Source organism: Ranitomeya variabilis, chromosome 4 (assembly GCF_051348905.1).
Source record: "Ranitomeya variabilis isolate aRanVar5 chromosome 4, aRanVar5.hap1, whole genome shotgun sequence".
NCBI classification, from domain to species: domain Eukaryota; kingdom Metazoa; phylum Chordata; class Amphibia; order Anura; family Dendrobatidae; genus Ranitomeya; species Ranitomeya variabilis.
Genome location: NC_135235.1, coordinates 67,371,702 through 67,388,498, shown reverse-complemented (window position 1 = coordinate 67,388,498; position 16,797 = coordinate 67,371,702). Strand labels below are relative to the sequence as shown.

Genomic DNA, 16,797 nt, shown 5'->3' with positions numbered 1-16,797 from the left:
CAGGATGTATTTGATGAGCCCAAATCCAGTGCCCTACCTCCTCATAGGGATTGTGATTGTGCTATAAATTTGATTCCTGGTAGTAAGTTCCCTAAGGGTCGACTTTTTAATTTATCTGTACCAGAACATACCACTATGCGGACTTATATAAAGGAGTCTTTGGAGAAAGGGCATATTTGTCCGTCCTCGTCACCTTTGGGTGCAGGGTTCTTTTTTGTGGCCAAGAAGGATGGTTCTCTGAGACCCTGTATAGATTATCGCCTTCTAAATAAAATCACGGTCAAATTTCAGTACCCTTTGCCTCTGCTGTCCGATCTGTTTGCTCGGATTAGGGGGGCTAGTTGGTTCACCAAGATAGATCTTCGAGGAGCTTATAATCTTGTGCGTATAAAGCAGGGCAATGAATGGAAAACAGCATTTAATACGCCCGAAGGTCATTTTGAGTACTTGGTGATGCCTTTTGAGCTTTCTAATGCCCCTTCCGTGTTTCAGTCCTTCATGCGCGACATCTTCCGAGAGTATCTGGATAGATTTATGATTGTGTACCTGGATGATATTTTGGTCTTTTCTGATGATTGGGAGTCTCATGTGAAGCAGGTCAGGATGGTGTTTCAGGTCCTGCGTGCCAATGCCTTGTTTGTGAAGGGCTCTAAATGTCTCTTTGGAGTCCAGAAGGTTTCCTTTTTGGGCTTTATTTTTTCCCCTTCTACTATCGAGATGGATCCAGTTAAAGTCCAGGCCATCTATGACTGGACTCAACCTACATCGGTGAAGAGTCTTCAGAAGTTCTTGGGCTTTGCTAATTTTTACCGTCGCTTCATCACTAATTTTTCTAGTGTGGTTAAACCTTTGACGGATTTGACTAGAAAGGGTGCTGATGTGACGAATTGGTCTTCTGTGTTATGACCCCAATGGCGAGGGTCTCAGAGGAACGTGGAAGTCTGCAGAATACAAAAAACCAGCTCATAGGGCAGTGGTAACTGGGTTGACCATATATCTACTCCTAACGCCAACACTAGAAGTAGCCGGGGATCATTCCTACGTTGATTCTAGATGACACGCGCCAGCCGGAGAATCTAGCTACCCCTAGTAGAGGAAAACAAAGACCTTTCTTGCCTCCAGAGAAGGGGACCCCAAAGCTGGATAGAAGCCCCCCACAAATAATGACGGTGAGGTAAGAGGAAATGACAAACACAGAAATGAACCAGGTTTAGCACAGAGAGGCCCGCTTACTGATAGCAGAATAAAGAAAGGTAACTTATATGGTCAACAAAAACCCTATCAAAATCCACACTGGAAATTCAAGAACCCCCGAACCGTCTAACGGTCCGGGGGGAGAACACCAGCCCCCTAGAGCTTCCAGCAAAGGTCAGGATACAGATTTGGAACAAGCTGGACAAAAATACAAAACCAAAACAAATAGCAAAAAAGCAAAAGGCAGACTTAGCTGATATAACTGGAACCAGGATCAGTAGACAAGAGCACAGCAGACTAGCTCTGATAACTACGTTGCCAGGCATTGAACTGAAGGTCCAGGGAGCTTATATAGCAACACCCCTAACTAACGACCCAGGTGCGGATAAAAGGAATGACAGAAAAACCAGAGTCAAAAAACTAGTAACCACTAGAGGGAGCAAAAAGCAAATTCACAACAGTACCCCCCCCTTAGTGAGGGGTCACCGAACCCTCACCACGACCACCAGGGCGATCAGGATGAGCGGCATGAAAGGCACGAACTAAATCGGCCGCATGAACATCAGAGGCGACCACCCAGGAATTATCCTCCTGACCATAGCCCTTCCACTTGACCAGGTACTGAAGCCTCCGCCTGGAGAGGCGAGAATCCAAGATCTTCTCCACCACGTACTCCAACTCGCCCTCAACGAACACCGGAGCAGGAGGCTCAGCAGAAGGAACTACAGGCACAATGTACCGCCGCAACAAGGACCTATGAAATACATTGTGAATAGCAAACGACACAGGAAGATCCAGACGGAAAGATACAGGATTAAGGATTTCCAATATCTTGTAAGGCCCAATAAAACGAGGTTTAAATTTGGGAGAGGAGACCTTCATAGGAACAAAGCGGGAAGAAAGCCATACCAAATCCCCAACGCGTAGTCGGGGACCCACACCGCGGCGGCGGTTGGCAAAGCGCTGAGCCTTCTCCTGTGACAACTTCAAGTTGTCCACCACATGATTCCAGATCTGCTGCAACCTATCCACCACAGAATCCACCCCAGGACAGTCAGAAGGCTCCACATGACCCGAAGAAAAGCGAGGATGGAAACCAGAGTTGCAGAAAAAAGGCGAAACCAAGGTGGCGGAACTAGCCCGATTATTAAGGGCAAACTCAGCCAACGGCAAGAATGTCACCCAATCGTCCTGATCAGCAGAGACAAAACACCTCAAATAAGCCTCCAAAGTCTGATTGGTTCGCTCCGTCTGTCCATTAGTCTGAGGATGGAAAGCAGACGAAAACGACAAATCAATGCCCATCCTACTACAAAAGGATCGCCAGAACCTGGAAACGAACTGGGATCCTCTGTCTGACACAATATTCTCAGGGATGCCGTGCAAACGAACCACGTTCTGGAAAAACACAGGAACCAGATCGGAAGAGGAAGGCAGCTTAGGCAAAGGAACCAAATGGACCATCTTGGAGAAGCGATCACATATCACCCAGATAACGGACATGCCCTGAGATAGCGGAAGATCAGAAATGAAATCCATGGAGATATGTGTCCAAGGTCTCTTCGGGACAGGCAAGGGCAAGAGCAAACCGCTGGCACGAGAACAGCAAGGCTTAGCTCGAGCACAAGTCCCACAGGACTGCACAAACGACCGCACATCCCTTGACAAGGAAGGCCACCAAAAGGACCTGGCCACCAGATCTCTGGTGCCAAAAATTCCCGGGTGACCTGCCAACACCGAGGAATGAACCTCGGAAATGACTCTGCTGGTCCACTTATCCGGGACAAACAGTCTGTCAGGTGGACAAGACTCAGGCCTATCAGCCTGAAATCTCTGCAACACACGACGCAGATCCGGAGAAATAGCTGACAAGATAACTCCATCTTTAAGAATACCAACAGGATCAGCGACTCCAGGAGCATCAGGCACAAAGCTCCTAGAAAGAGCATCGGCCTTCACATTCTTTGAACATGGTAAATACGAGACAACAAAATCAAAGCGGGAGAAAAACAATGACCAGCGGGCCTGTCTCGGATTAAGGCGTTTAGCAGACTCGAGATACATCAGATTTTTGTGATCAGTCAAGACCACCACACGATGCTTAGCACCCTCGAGCCAATGACGCCACTCCTCAAATGCCCATTTCATGGCCAACAACTCCCGATTGCCCACATCATAATTTCGCTCGGCAGGCGAAAACTTCCTAGAGAAAAAGGCACAAGGTTTCATAACAGAGCAACCAGGGCCTCTCTGCGACAAAACGGCCCCTGCCCCAATCTCCGAAGCATCCACCTCAACCTGAAAGGGAAGTGAGACGTCAGGCTGGCACAAAACAGGCGCCGAAGTAAACCGGCGTTTCAACTCCTGGAAAGCCTCCACGGCAGCAGGAGCCCAGTTAGCTACATCGGAGCCCTTCTTGGTCATATCCGTCAAAGGTTTCACAATGCTAGAAAAATTAGCGATAAAACGACGGTAGAAGTTAGCGAAGCCCAAGAACTTCTGAAGACTCTTAACTGACGAGGGCTGAGTCCAATCAAGAATAGCTCGGACCTTGACTGGGTCCATCTCCACAGCAGAAGGGGAAAAAATGAACCCCAAAAAGGGAACCTTCTGTACACCAAAGAGACACTTTGAGCCCTTGACAAACAAAGAATTTTCACGCAAAATATTAAAGACCAACCTGACCTGCTCCACATGCGAATCCCAATTATCAGAAAAAACCAAAATATCATCCAGATAAACAATCAAAAATTTATCCAGATACTTCCGGAAAATGTCATGCATAAAGGACTGAAAAACTGAAGGCGCATTGGAGAGCCCAAAAGGCATCACCAAGTACTCAAAATGACCTTCGGGCGTATTGAATGCGGTTTTCCATTCATCACCTTGCTTAATGCGCACAAGGTTGTACGCACCACGAAGGTCTATCTTGGTGAACCACTTGGCACCCTTAATCCGGGCAAACAAGTCAGACAACAGCGGTAAAGGATACTGAAATTTGACAGTGATCTTATTTAAAAGCCGATAATCAATACAAGGTCTCAAAGATCCGTCCTTTTTTGCCACAAAAAAGAATCCCGCACCAAGAGGGGAAGAAGACGGACGAATATGTCCTTTCTCCAGAGACTCCTTGATATATGAACGCATAGCGGTATGTTCAGGTACCGACAGATTAAACAGTCTTCCCTTAGGAAATTTACTGCCTGGGATCAAATCTATAGCACAGTCACAGTCCCTATGAGGAGGCAGTGCACTGGACTCAGACTCACTGAAGACATCCTGATAATCAGACAAATACTCCGGAACTTCCGAAGGCGTAGAAGAAGCAATAGACACAGGCAGGGAATCCCCATGAATACCATGACAGCCCCAACTTGAGACTGACATAGCCTTCCAGTCCAGGACTGGATTATGGGTCTGTAACCATGGCAGCCCTAAAACAACCAAATCATGCATTTTATGTAAAACCAGGAAACGTATCACCTCGCGGTGTTCAGGAGTCATGCACATGGTAACCTGTGTCCAATACTGCGGTTTATTTGCTGCCAATGGTGTAGCATCAATACCCCTAAGAGGAATAGGATTTTCTAATGGTTCAAGAGTAAAACCACAGCGCTTAGCAAATGAGAGATCCATGAGACTCAGGGCAGCACCTGAATCTACAAACGCCATGACAGGATAAGATGACAGTGAGCAAATCAAAGTTACAGACAGAATAAATTTAGGTTGCAAATTACCAACGGTGACAGGACTAACAACCTTAGCTATACGTTTAGAGCATGCTGAGATAACATGTGTAGAATCACCACAGTAGTAGCACAAGCCATTCCGGCGTCTATGAATTTTCCGCTCATTTCTAGTCAGGATTCTATCACATTGCATTAAATCAGGTGTCTGTTCAGACAACACCATGAGGGAATTTGCGGTTTTTCTATCACATTGCACCGAATTAGGTGTCTGTTCCGACAACACCATGAGGGAATTTGCGGTTTTGTGCTCCCGCAACCGCCGGTCAATTTGAATAGCCAGTGCCATAGTATCATTCAGACCTGTGGGAATGGGAAAACCCACCATAACATTCTTAATGGCTTCAGAAAGGCCATTTCTAAAATTAGCGGCCAGTGCACACTCGTTCCAATGTGTCAGCACGGACCATTTCCGAAATTTTTGGCAATACACTTCAGCCTCGTCCTGCCCCTGAGACATAGCCAGCAAGGCCTTTTCTGCCTGAATCTCAAGATTGGGTTCCTCATAAAGTAAACCGAGCGCCAGAAAAAACGCATCAAGATCAGCCAATGCCGGATCTCCTGGCGCCAGCGAAAAAGCCCAATCCTGAGGGTCGCCCCGTAAGAACGAAATCACAATTTTTACTTGCTGAGCAGAATCTCCAGATGAACAGGGTCTCAGGGACAAAAACAATTTACAATTATTCACGAAATTCCTAAACTTAAACCTGTCTCCGGAAAACAGTTCAGGAATCGGTATTTTAGGTTCTGACCTAGGATTTCTGATAACAAAGTCTTGTATGCCCTGCACACGAGTAGCCAGCTGGTCCACACTTGTAATCAAGGTCTGGACATTCATGTCTGCAGCAAGCATAGCCACTCTGAGGTAAAGGGGAAGAAGAAAAAAAAAAACTCAGAATCTTCTTTCTTATAATCCCTCTTCTGCAATGCATTAAACATTTAATATGGGCCTGGCAAACTGTTATGACCCCAATGGCGAGGGTCTCAGAGGAACGTGGAAGTCTGCAGAATACAAAAAACCAGCTCATAGGGCAGTGGTAACTGGGTTGACCATATATCTACTCCTAACGCCAACACTAGAAGTAGCCGGGGATCATTCCTACGTTGATTCTAGATGACACGCGCCAGCCGGAGAATCTAGCTACCCCTAGTAGAGGAAAACAAAGACCTTTCTTGCCTCCAGAGAAGGGGACCCCAAAGCTGGATAGAAGCCCCCCACAAATAATGACGGTGAGGTAAGAGGAAATGACAAACACAGAAATGAACCAGGTTTAGCACAGAGAGGCCCGCTTACTGATAGCAGAATAAAGAAAGGTAACTTATATGGTCAACAAAAACCCTATCAAAATCCACACTGGAAATTCAAGAACCCCCGAACCGTCTAACGGTCCGGGGGGAGAACACCAGCCCCCTAGAGCTTCCAGCAAAGGTCAGGATACAGATTTGGAACAAGCTGGACAAAAATACAAAACCAAAACAAATAGCAAAAAAAAGCAAAAGGCAGACTTAGCTGATATAACTGGAACCAGGATCAGTAGACAAGAGCACAGCAGACTAGCTCTGATAACTACGTTGCCAGGCATTGAACTGAAGGTCCAGGGAGCTTATATAGCAACACCCCTAACTAACGACCCAGGTGCGGATAAAAGGAATGACAGAAAAACCAGAGTCAAAAAACTAGTAACCACTAGAGGGAGCAAAAAGCAAATTCACAACACTTCTGCAGCCGTTGAGGCCTTTCAGGAGCTGAAACGTCGGTTTTCTTCGGCTCCTGTCTTGCGTCAGCCTGATGTCTCTCTTCCCTTTCAGGTCGAGGTTGATGCTTCTGAGATTGGAGCAGGGGCTGTCTTGTCACAGAGAAGCTCTGATGGCTCGGTGATGAGACCATGTGCTTTCTTTTCTAGAAAGTTTTCGCCTGCCGAGCGGAATTATGATGTTGGTAATCGGGAGTGGTTGGCAATGAAGTGGGCATTCGAGGAGTGGCGACATTGGCTTGAGGGAGCCAAGCATCGCGTGGTGGTCTTGACGGATCACAAGAATTTGATTTATCTCGAGTCTGCCAAGCGGTTAAATCCTAGACAAGCTTGTTGGTCGCTGTTTTTCTCCCGTTTTGATTTCGCGGTTTTGTACCTTCCGGGCTCAAAGAATGTGAAGGCTGATGCCCTTTCTAGGAGTTTTGTGCCTGACTCTCCGGGAGTTTCTGAGCCGGCTGGTATCCTCAGAGAGGGGGTGATTTTGTCTGCCATCTCCCCTGATTTGCGGCGGGTGCTGCAGGAATTTCAGGCCGATAGACCTGACCGTTGTCCACCGGAGAGACTGTTTGTCCCGGATAGATGGACCAGTAGAGATTTCCGAGGTTCATTCTTCGGTGTTGGTGGGTCATCCTGGGATTTTTGGTACCAGGGATCTGGTGGCCAGGTCCTTTTGGTGGCCTTGCTTGTCGCGGGATGTGCGTTCCTTTGTGCAGTCCTGTGGGATTTGTGCTCGGGTCAAGCCTTGCTGTTCTCTTGCCAGTGGATTGCTTTTGCCTTTGCCTGTCCCGAAGAGGCCTTGGACGCATATTTCCATTGATTTCATTTTGGATCTTCCAGTCTCTCAGAGGATGTCTGTCATCTGGGTGGTTTGTGATCGTTTTTCTAAAATGGTCCATTTGGTGCCCTTGCCTAAGTTGCCCTCCTCCTCTGATTTGGTTCCGCTGTTTTTTCAGAATGTGGTTCGTTTGCATGGTATTCCGGAGAACATTGTGTCTGACAGAGGATCCCAGTTTGTGTCCAGATTTTGGCGGTCCTTTTGTGCTAAGATGGGCATTGATTTGTCTTTTTCTTCGGCCTTCCATCCTCAGACAAATGGCCAAACCGAACGAACTAATCAGACCTTGGAAGCTTATCTGAGATGTTTTTTTTCTGCTGATCAGGATGACTGGTTGACTTTTTTGCCATTGGCTGAGTTCGCCCTCAATAATCGGGCTAGTTCTGCTACTTTGGTTTCGCCTTTTTTTTGTAATTCTGGTTTTCATCCTCGTTTTTCCTCAGGTCAGGTTGAGCCTTCTGACTGTCCTGGGGTGGATTCTGTGGTGGATAGGTTGCAGCAGATTTGGAACCACGTAGTGGACAATTTGACGTTGTCACAGGAGAAGGCTCGGCGCTTTGCTAATCGCCGTCGCTGTGTGGGTCCCCCGACTTTGTGTGGGGGATTTGGTATGGTTGTCATCTCGTTACGTTCCTATGAAGGTTTCCTCTCCTAAGTTTAAACCTCGTTTCATCAGTCCTTATAAAATTTCAGAAATCCTCAATCCTGTGTCATTCCGTTTGGACCTCCCAGCATCTTTTGCCATTCATAATGTGTTCCATAGGTCATTGTTGCGGAGGTATGTGGTGCCTGTGGTTCCTTCTGTTGATCCTCCTGCTCCGGTGTTGGTCGAGGGAGAATTGGAGTATGTGGTGGAGAAGATCTTGGATTCTCGTATTTCGAGACGGAAGCTTCAGTACTTGGTTAAATGGAAGGGCTATGGTCAGGAGGATAATTCCTGGGTTGTTGCCTCTGATGTCCATGCTGCCGATTTGGTTTGTGCCTTTCATTTGGCTCATCCTGATCAGCCTGGGGGCTCTGGTGAGGGTTCGGTGACCCCTCCTCAAGGGGGGGGTACTGTTGTGAATTCCGTTCTCGGGCTCCCTCCTGTGGTCATGAGTGGTACTTTGTGAGTTCTGTTCTTGGGCTCCCTCTGGTGGCTTTTAGTGTTACGGCTGGTCTGTAGCTGGACTCCAGCTGCCTCGTTTTCTGCTAGGCTTGCTGCCTATTTAACTCCACCTGGACCTTTACTTGTTGCCTGCTGTCGTTGTATTCAGTACTGGTTCAGATCTCTCTGGGACTTCCCTTGTGACCTGTCTCCTCGTGGAGAAGCTAAGTTCATCCTAGTCTATTTTTGCTCATTGCTATTTGAAAATGTTTCCCAGTATATGATGAGTTCAGTCCAGCTTGCTTATATGCTATTTGATTGCTAGCTGGAAGCTCTGGGGTGCGGAGTTGCGCCCCTCACATCGTGAGTCGGTGTGGGGGTCTTTTGTATTCTCTGCGTGGATAATTTTTGTAGTATTTTATACTGACCGCACAGATTCCTTGCTATCCTCTGACTATTTAGTTATTAGCGGGCCTCATTTGCTTAAACCTATTTCATTTCTATGTTTGTGTTTTCCTCTTAACTCACCGTCATTATTTGTGGGGGCTGCTCTCACTTTGGGGAAAATTTCTCTGAGGCAAGTGAGGCTTTGTTTCTCTCTAGGGGTAGCTAGTTTCTCAGGCTGTGCAGAGGCGTCTAGGCCGAGTTAGGAACGCTCCACGGCTGCCTATAATGTGTGTGTTGATAGGATCAGGATTGCGGTCAGTAAAGTTCCCACATCCCCAGAGCTTGTCCTATGTTTTGGTTTACCTATCAGGTCAGTTCATGTGTTCTTACCACCAGAACCATAACAGTCGGAGCCTCGTGTGGTAATGTGAGGGGGCGGGATTATGTCTGGTAATGTGGGGGCGGGATTATGTGTGGTAATATGTGAGGGGGCGGGATTATGTGTGGTAATGTGGGGGGCGGGATTATGTGTGGTAATGTAATATGGTGGGGGGCGGGATTGTGTGTGGTAATGTGGGAGGCAGGATTGTGTGTGGTGATGTGGGGGGGCGGGATTGTGTGTGGTGATGTGGTGGGGGGCAGGATTATGTGTGGTAATGTGGTGGGGGCGGGATTATGTGGTAACGTGGTGGTGGGCGGGATTATGTGGTAACGTGGGGGGCGGGATTATGTGTGGTAATGTGGGGGCAGGATTGTGTGTGGTAATGTGGGGGGGCGGGATTGTGTGTAGTAATGTGGGGGGCGGAATTGTGTGTGGTAATGTGGGGTGGCGGGATTATGTGTGGTAATGTGGGGGTGGGTTTGTGTGGTAATGTGGTGGGGGGGCGGGATTGTGTGTGGTAATGTGGGGGGGCGGGATTGTGTGTGGTAATGTGGGGGGGCGGGATTGTGTGTGGTAATGTGGGGGGGCGGGATTGTGTGTGGTAAAGTAGTGGGGGGCAGGATTGTGTATGGTAATGCGGGGGGCGGGATTATGCGTGGTGATGTGGGGGGGTGGGATTGTGCGTGGTGATGTGGTGGGGTGGGATTGTGTGTGGTAATGTGGTGGGGGGCGGGATTGTGTGTGGTGATGGGGGGTGGGATTGTGTGGTGATGTGGTGGGGGGGTGGGATTGTGTGTAATAATGTGGGGGGCGGGATTGTGTTTGGTGATGTGGTGGGGGGCGGGATTATGTGTGGTAATGTGGGGGGGCGGGATTATGTGTGGTGATGGGGTGGGGGGCAGAGCTACTGTGCAGGGGCGGGATTATGTGGTAATGTGGTGGGGGGCGGGATTATGTGTGGTGATGTGGGGGCAGGATTTTGTGGTAATATGGTGGGGGGTGGGATTATATGTGGTAATGTGGTGGGGGGGCGGGATTGTGTGTGGTATTGTGGGGGGCGGGATGTGTGTAGTAATGTGGGGGCGGGATTGTGTGTGGTAATGTGGGGGGGCGGGATTGTGTGTGGTGATGTGGGGGAGCGGGATTGTGTGTGGTAATGTGGTGGGGGGGCGGGATTGTGTGTGGTAATGTGGGGGGGCAGGATTGTGTATGGTAATGTGGCGGGATTGTGTGTAATAATGGGGTGGTGGGGGGCGGGATTATGTGTGGTGATGTGTGGGGGTGGAGCTACTGTGCAGGGGGCAGGATTAGCGAGTAATCACGATGCCTCTTATATATATATAGATGCCCGTGTGCACACGTCAGAATTGTGCAAGTGTGCATTTCTGCTATTACTTATGCCACCATTGTGGCATAAATATAGTGATTGTCAGATGGCGCTCGAACATGGTCTTCTTCACTAAATTCTAGCCACTTTTCAAAAATTGTTTAGTAAAGAAAAAAAATTTAATTTATCCTTGGCTGGTGCACCTATATTTCTATAGGGATTTCTTTAAATGGATGAGCCCTTAATTTTGGTCTATTAGGTATCCACTTCTCAAAAAGTTGAAGGCGCTGATGATTAGACGCTATATATTGTGCTCGTCTTTTGAAGAGGCAATTTGCCTATATTGCACTAAAACCTTTGACCTTTTATTGCTACTTAAAGTATTTATTGAGCTGCCCCCCAAATGTTGACTTCCATAGTGAATGCCATGTCTCTGATGGGCCCTGGAATCCAGGATAATAACTGCTTTCAGAGACAACCTTCACCACCTACCGCCCTGGCAGACGAAGTTCTTCAACTAAGAAACCTACACCCTACCAGCAGAGATTTATATATTATAGCTATATATAATATACGGACAGACTACTGAATGCTCTGAAATGTGATGGAAAGGTGGACATTCACCACTTCTTCCCTCATGGTATGTGCCAGCTCTAGCCATTCCTTCAACCTAACCCTCCAGTCCCGTTTCTCTGTACCCAACCAACTGGTCCATCCTACCTCTTCAGCTGGATCTAGCCATTAATGGAAATCAGAATCCTCTCCTTACTTTTATGATACTTACAAAATATTTTATTTTTTAACAACTCATTTCAAGTTTTAGGGTCTTCTTCAGTCTATTATATACATGTAGTTCCCCAAAACAGTGATCCAATATTTTTTTTTTTGTTGCATTATGTTTAGGCCTGAACTGGTCAAGAATTTGGCAAAATTATTCTACTTTGTCACAGACTATAGGAAAGCTTCAGTATACGTCTGACTTATAGCAAAAACATAGTGTGAATGCAGCCATGGATACACTGGCTCAGCTGCAGTTTCCTTAGCGCTCAGGCGGACGTCCATGGATCTCGGTCCGATCACAGACTGCAATGTATAGACTAGCTATGGATCTCCCAACCTAAACATGACCGCCTCATATACTGCTAATGAGGCTGTCACACTCTGGTGGGAAGACCCACGGCCAGTCCATGATCAGACCGAGATCCACAGACTTCTACATGAGACTTTTATTTTAAATGTCTCCAATTGATCCAAATGATCTATTTCTCAGACAAGGTGGTTCTTCAGTGCACCCCTATTTTCACAGCCACCAGCCCACCGACTAAGTTTAATGGAGCCCAGCAATACGTTCGGGTTTTTTTTTTCATTTTTCACCTCTTGCCAATTGATGAAAGGGATATGCATTTGCTTTTATTTAAATGCAGCTGATTTTTTTTTTATCTTTGTCTGATATTATTTTCTACTATGCTTCTGGTCTATATTTAGAATGGTGAAGAAGGGACTTTATGACATAAATCACAGAAGTAAAGAAGCATTCCTCATTATATCTAGAAACATGATGTTCCTAAATGTATTCAGAGAATGACCTTCCATATACTAAGATCTTCCGGCAGACAAATGTTTCAGCTTGTTAGCTTCCACATCAAATAACCCGCCTTCTGAACGCAATATCTTTCTTCTGGGATCTATACAATCCTGGATGAAATATTAGATTTATATAAAAATGTTATATTGCGAAATAAATCTTTTGTGGCTGTGACAAATCTGAAATCTAAAGCAAAAAGAAATCCTTCTTAACATGAATATTTCAGAAAAGATCAATGAACCAGTTTGCATTTCCAATAGAGCTAGGCCGTGTTCTTTGGCCAGAGAGTGAAACATAATCCTAGCATGACCAATCGGAATTAAAAGACAAAATGTGAAAAAAAAATTGTGAGACCATAATAGCCAGCAAAGCAATCACAAAGCTAGACAAAAAAGTACAGTAATAAGTATTTTGTGTAAAAGTAAGCACCAAATTGTCACTCAGTGACTGTACATGATTAGGGAAAGGTGCCCTGAACCGTCCCTGGGACAGGGGCCCTAATTAACCCCACTCTCAAAGGTACCTCTAAAGGTGAGGAGGTTTAGGCCTCCAGCCTACTGTTCTCCTGTTATTCCCTAAGCTGTCCACTCCTCCTTCACCAGGAGACCTGGGACAGAAATGCTAGAGTATTCACACGTAAGACAGACCAGAACAGAAAGCAGGAAACACAAAAACACCAAACGTAGCTGTCATGGTCTGCTGAGTTTCTGGGATTAGGTGGTTTTAGGGTTAACTTGGATGGCCTCACTCTGGGATTCTGGGAGGGTTTTTATAGCCTCATTGTGGAGCCATCCTCTGTTGCTTATACTCAGACCCTTGGCCGAGTGTGTGTGACCCTGTTGTGCCTGTACTTTATGCTTGTCTGGTTCTGATCTGGTTCTGTCTCCGTTTAGAGTTCTGTCTGTCCCTTTTGTACTGCATTGCTATCTCTGTGTATGACTACTTGCTTACGTTCTGACTATTCTCTGCTCCACCCTTCTGTACCGCGCCGCCCTCTCCGTGTATGACCCCCGTTTGTACGGCTTGAGTTTTCCCTTCCTCTATTTCAGGGTACCTGTAAAATCCTGCACTTATCTCCAGTAGCAGTACGCTAAGCCCCGCCCCCTGTGGTCACATGATCGTAGGTCCTTCTGTTTTCTGCTACCTTCAGCACGCTGCGCAGGTCCCGTCTGCCTGAGCTTACTCTGGGCTCTCCTGCAGTGTGGGTTAGGCTACTTTCACACTAGCGTCGGGCACTGCACGTCGCAATGCGTCGTTGTGGAGAAAAAACGCATCCTGCAAAGTTGCCCTCAGGATGCGTTTATCCATAGACTTTTATTAGCGACGCATTGCGACGCAGTGCCACACGTCGCAACCGTCGTGCGACGGTTGCGTCGTGTTTTGGCGCACCGCCGCCACAAAAAAAAGTTACATGTAACTTTTTTGTGCGTCGAGACCGCCATTTTCGACTGCGCATGCGTGGCCGAAACTCCGCCCCCTCCTCCCCGGACCTTGCAATGGGGCACCGGCAGCATCTTAAGACTGCTTCCACTGCCCACGTCGGGCATTTATTTCACAGCATGCGTCGGTACGTCGGCCCGACGCACTGCGACGGGCCCGTACCGACGCTAGTGTGAAAGCAGCCTTAGTCACCCTGCTCAGCCGTAGCAGCGCGCTGGTGCTGACAGGGTCCTGATATTATAAGCGACCATACTTTTTTAGGTTGGGGAACCTTGTGTGATTTTCTGTGCAAATTAGCACTATGGATCCCATGCAAGCTTTGGCTGATCAGGTCAATAACCTGACTCAAATGTTCCAGACACTCAGTGTGGAACAGCGTGTGATGGCTCATACCCAGCAACAGTTGGTGGGTACTGTGCAGGGAGTTGTCGCTGCAGGGACTCCTAGAGATGTGTCATTAGTGTCCCCTGAATCTCCAGTCAAATTGCCTGATCCTTTCTCAGGGGATAAAAGGGAGTTCAGAGCCTTCAGAGAAGGATGCAAGCTTTTTTTTCCCTCTAAGGCCCCGCTCCTCCGGGGACGAGTTTCAGAGGGTGGGGGTCGTCATTTCCCTTCTTCGGGGTGCTCCACAAGCATGGGCCTTTTCTCTATCTCTTTCTGCCCCAGAGAGAATGACTGTTGATGGTTTTTTTGAAGCCCTGGGTCGCATATATGATGAATCTGACAGGGTTCGTATGGCTGAAGATATGGTGATGAATGTGCGCCAGGGTAAACGCTCGGCTGAGTGGTTCTGTGCGGAGTTCCGACGCTGGGCAGCAGATATCTCGTGGGATGATGCTGCCCTTCAGGGCCTATTCCGCAGAGGGCTATCTGAATGCCTCCAAGATGCACTGGCCCTTCATCCACCACCAGACACTTTGGAGGATGCCATTACGCAAGCATTGCGTATGGACCGCAGGCTTCGGGCTAGGGGCATCATGCAGTCCGAAACGTCTATATTCTCCGGCAGCAAAGAGACTGGTATCACATTTGCTACTCCTGAGCCTATGGAAGTTGGCGTCACCTCTATCAGAGAAAAAGAGAGAGAACGTCGCTGGGAGAAACAGCTTTGTTTTTACTGTGGGGAGTCCGGTCACTGGAAAAAGGAGTGTCCGTCGTCCTCCAAGGCGACGAAAAACGACTAGGCCTGGGTAGTGGTCGAGGAGGCTGCTCAGACCTTAAGGTACTTCCTTCCTCATGTGCTAAGGTTTTTCTAAAGGTTGAACTGTTGGTAGACAATTATCATTTTTTTGTCTACACCACTGGTGGATAGTGGTTCATCTCTCAACCTGGTCAGCTCTGATATCATTTCCCAACACCAGATAGGGACAGTCAGGCTTCATACCCCACTTAAAGTCGTGACCATTGACTCATCTCCTCTCACCCAAACGAGGATTCTTTTTGTTTCTGAGAAATTTGTATTGAAAATTGGTTCTTCCCACATGGAAGAAATTGAATGTTTTGTTATGGACAAATTGCCCGCATGGCTGGTTTTGGGCATGCCATGGCTTCAACGCCACAATCCCATGATTGATTGGGAATTGGGGGAGATTGTCAAGTGGGGGTCCAAATGTGTCGACTGTTACCATAGATCTGGTTTTTGTGTGAAAATTGCAAAACCTGTCTCTATGTCTTCTATTAGTCTGGAGGGTATTCCAGAGTAGCCTTCGTAAGGGGCACATAAGACCTTCAGTTTCCCCGGTGGCAGCGGGGTTTTTCTTTGTTAAGAAAAAAGATGGCGGCCTACGTCCCTGCCTCGACTTTCGAGAGTTAAATAAAATCACGGTCAGGAACACATATCCCCTGCCTTTGATTCCCGATCTCTGTAATCAGCTCTCTGGATCCAGATGGTTCTCTAAATTGGATCTCAGAGGGGCCTATAATCTGATAAGGATACGGGAAGGGGATAAGTAGAAAACTGCTTTTCTTACTTCTGAGGGATTATTTGAGAACTTGGTAATGCCGTTTGGTCTCACCAATGCACCAACGGTTTTCCAAAATTTTATTAATGTTGTGTTCTCGGACCTCATCGGCCGCTTTGTAGTTGTATACCTGGATGATATCCTGATTTGTTCTGCCGATAAACAGTCACATTTGTTACATGTTAAAACTGTACTCCAGAGGCTCCGAGAAAATGAATTGTATGTCAAACTCAAGAAATGTTCATTTTTTGTTCAAGAGTTGTCATTTTTAGGTCTTATTATCTCACCTCAGGGGTTTCGCATGGATCCCAAGAAGGTGCAAGCTATTGTGGAGTGGGTCCAGCCTCGGGACCTTAAGGGACTCCAGCGCTTCTTGGGATTCGCAAATTATTATCACAAATTTATTAAAGGGTTCTCACAGATAACGAAGCCTCTCACTGATCTCACTTGTAAAGGGGCAGATGTCAGTAATTGGTCCCCTTTAGCTAAACAGTCATTTCTAAAGCTAAAAAACTGTTTCACATCTGCTCCTATCCTGGTTCAACCCGACCCTTCTATGCCATTTGTGGTTGAGGTTGATGCTTCTGAGGTGGGGGTGGGGGCAGTGTTATCACAAGGACCGGCTTCCCTAACTAATCTCAGGCCTTGTGCCTATTTTTCAAAGACATTTTCTCCCGCTGAAAAAAATTATGACGTAGGCAATAGGGAGCTCTTGGCTATTAAATTTGCGTTCGAAGAATGGAGGCATTTTTTGGAGGGAGCGGCTCACCCTATTACAGTTATCACAGACCATAAAAATGTAGAATATATCAAATCTGCTAAGAGACTGACTCCCAGGCAAGCTCGCTGGTCACTTTTTTTTCCAGCTTTCCATTACTTTTCGTCCAGGGTCAAAAAACGTGAAGGCTGATGCTTTGTAACGTAGTTTTGAACCATTGTCTGTCCCCGATCCGCCGTCCCCCATTCTTCAACCCAGTATCGTGGTTGCCGAAGTGTCATCGAAATTGGAGCGGGAGATTGTGGGGGCTCAATCTTCAGCACCAAGGTCCAAACCTGAAGACAAACTATTTGTTCCGCAACATTTGCGTACCAAACTCCT

General features: G+C 47.2%; 1 long non-coding RNA gene across 1 annotated transcript in view; it reads right to left on the bottom strand.

The window, feature by feature from the left end:
* Positions 1-16,797, bottom strand: part of LOC143769786 (uncharacterized) — a 43,003-nt gene that overhangs the window by 13,728 nt on the left and 12,478 nt on the right. The window lies entirely within an intron of this gene.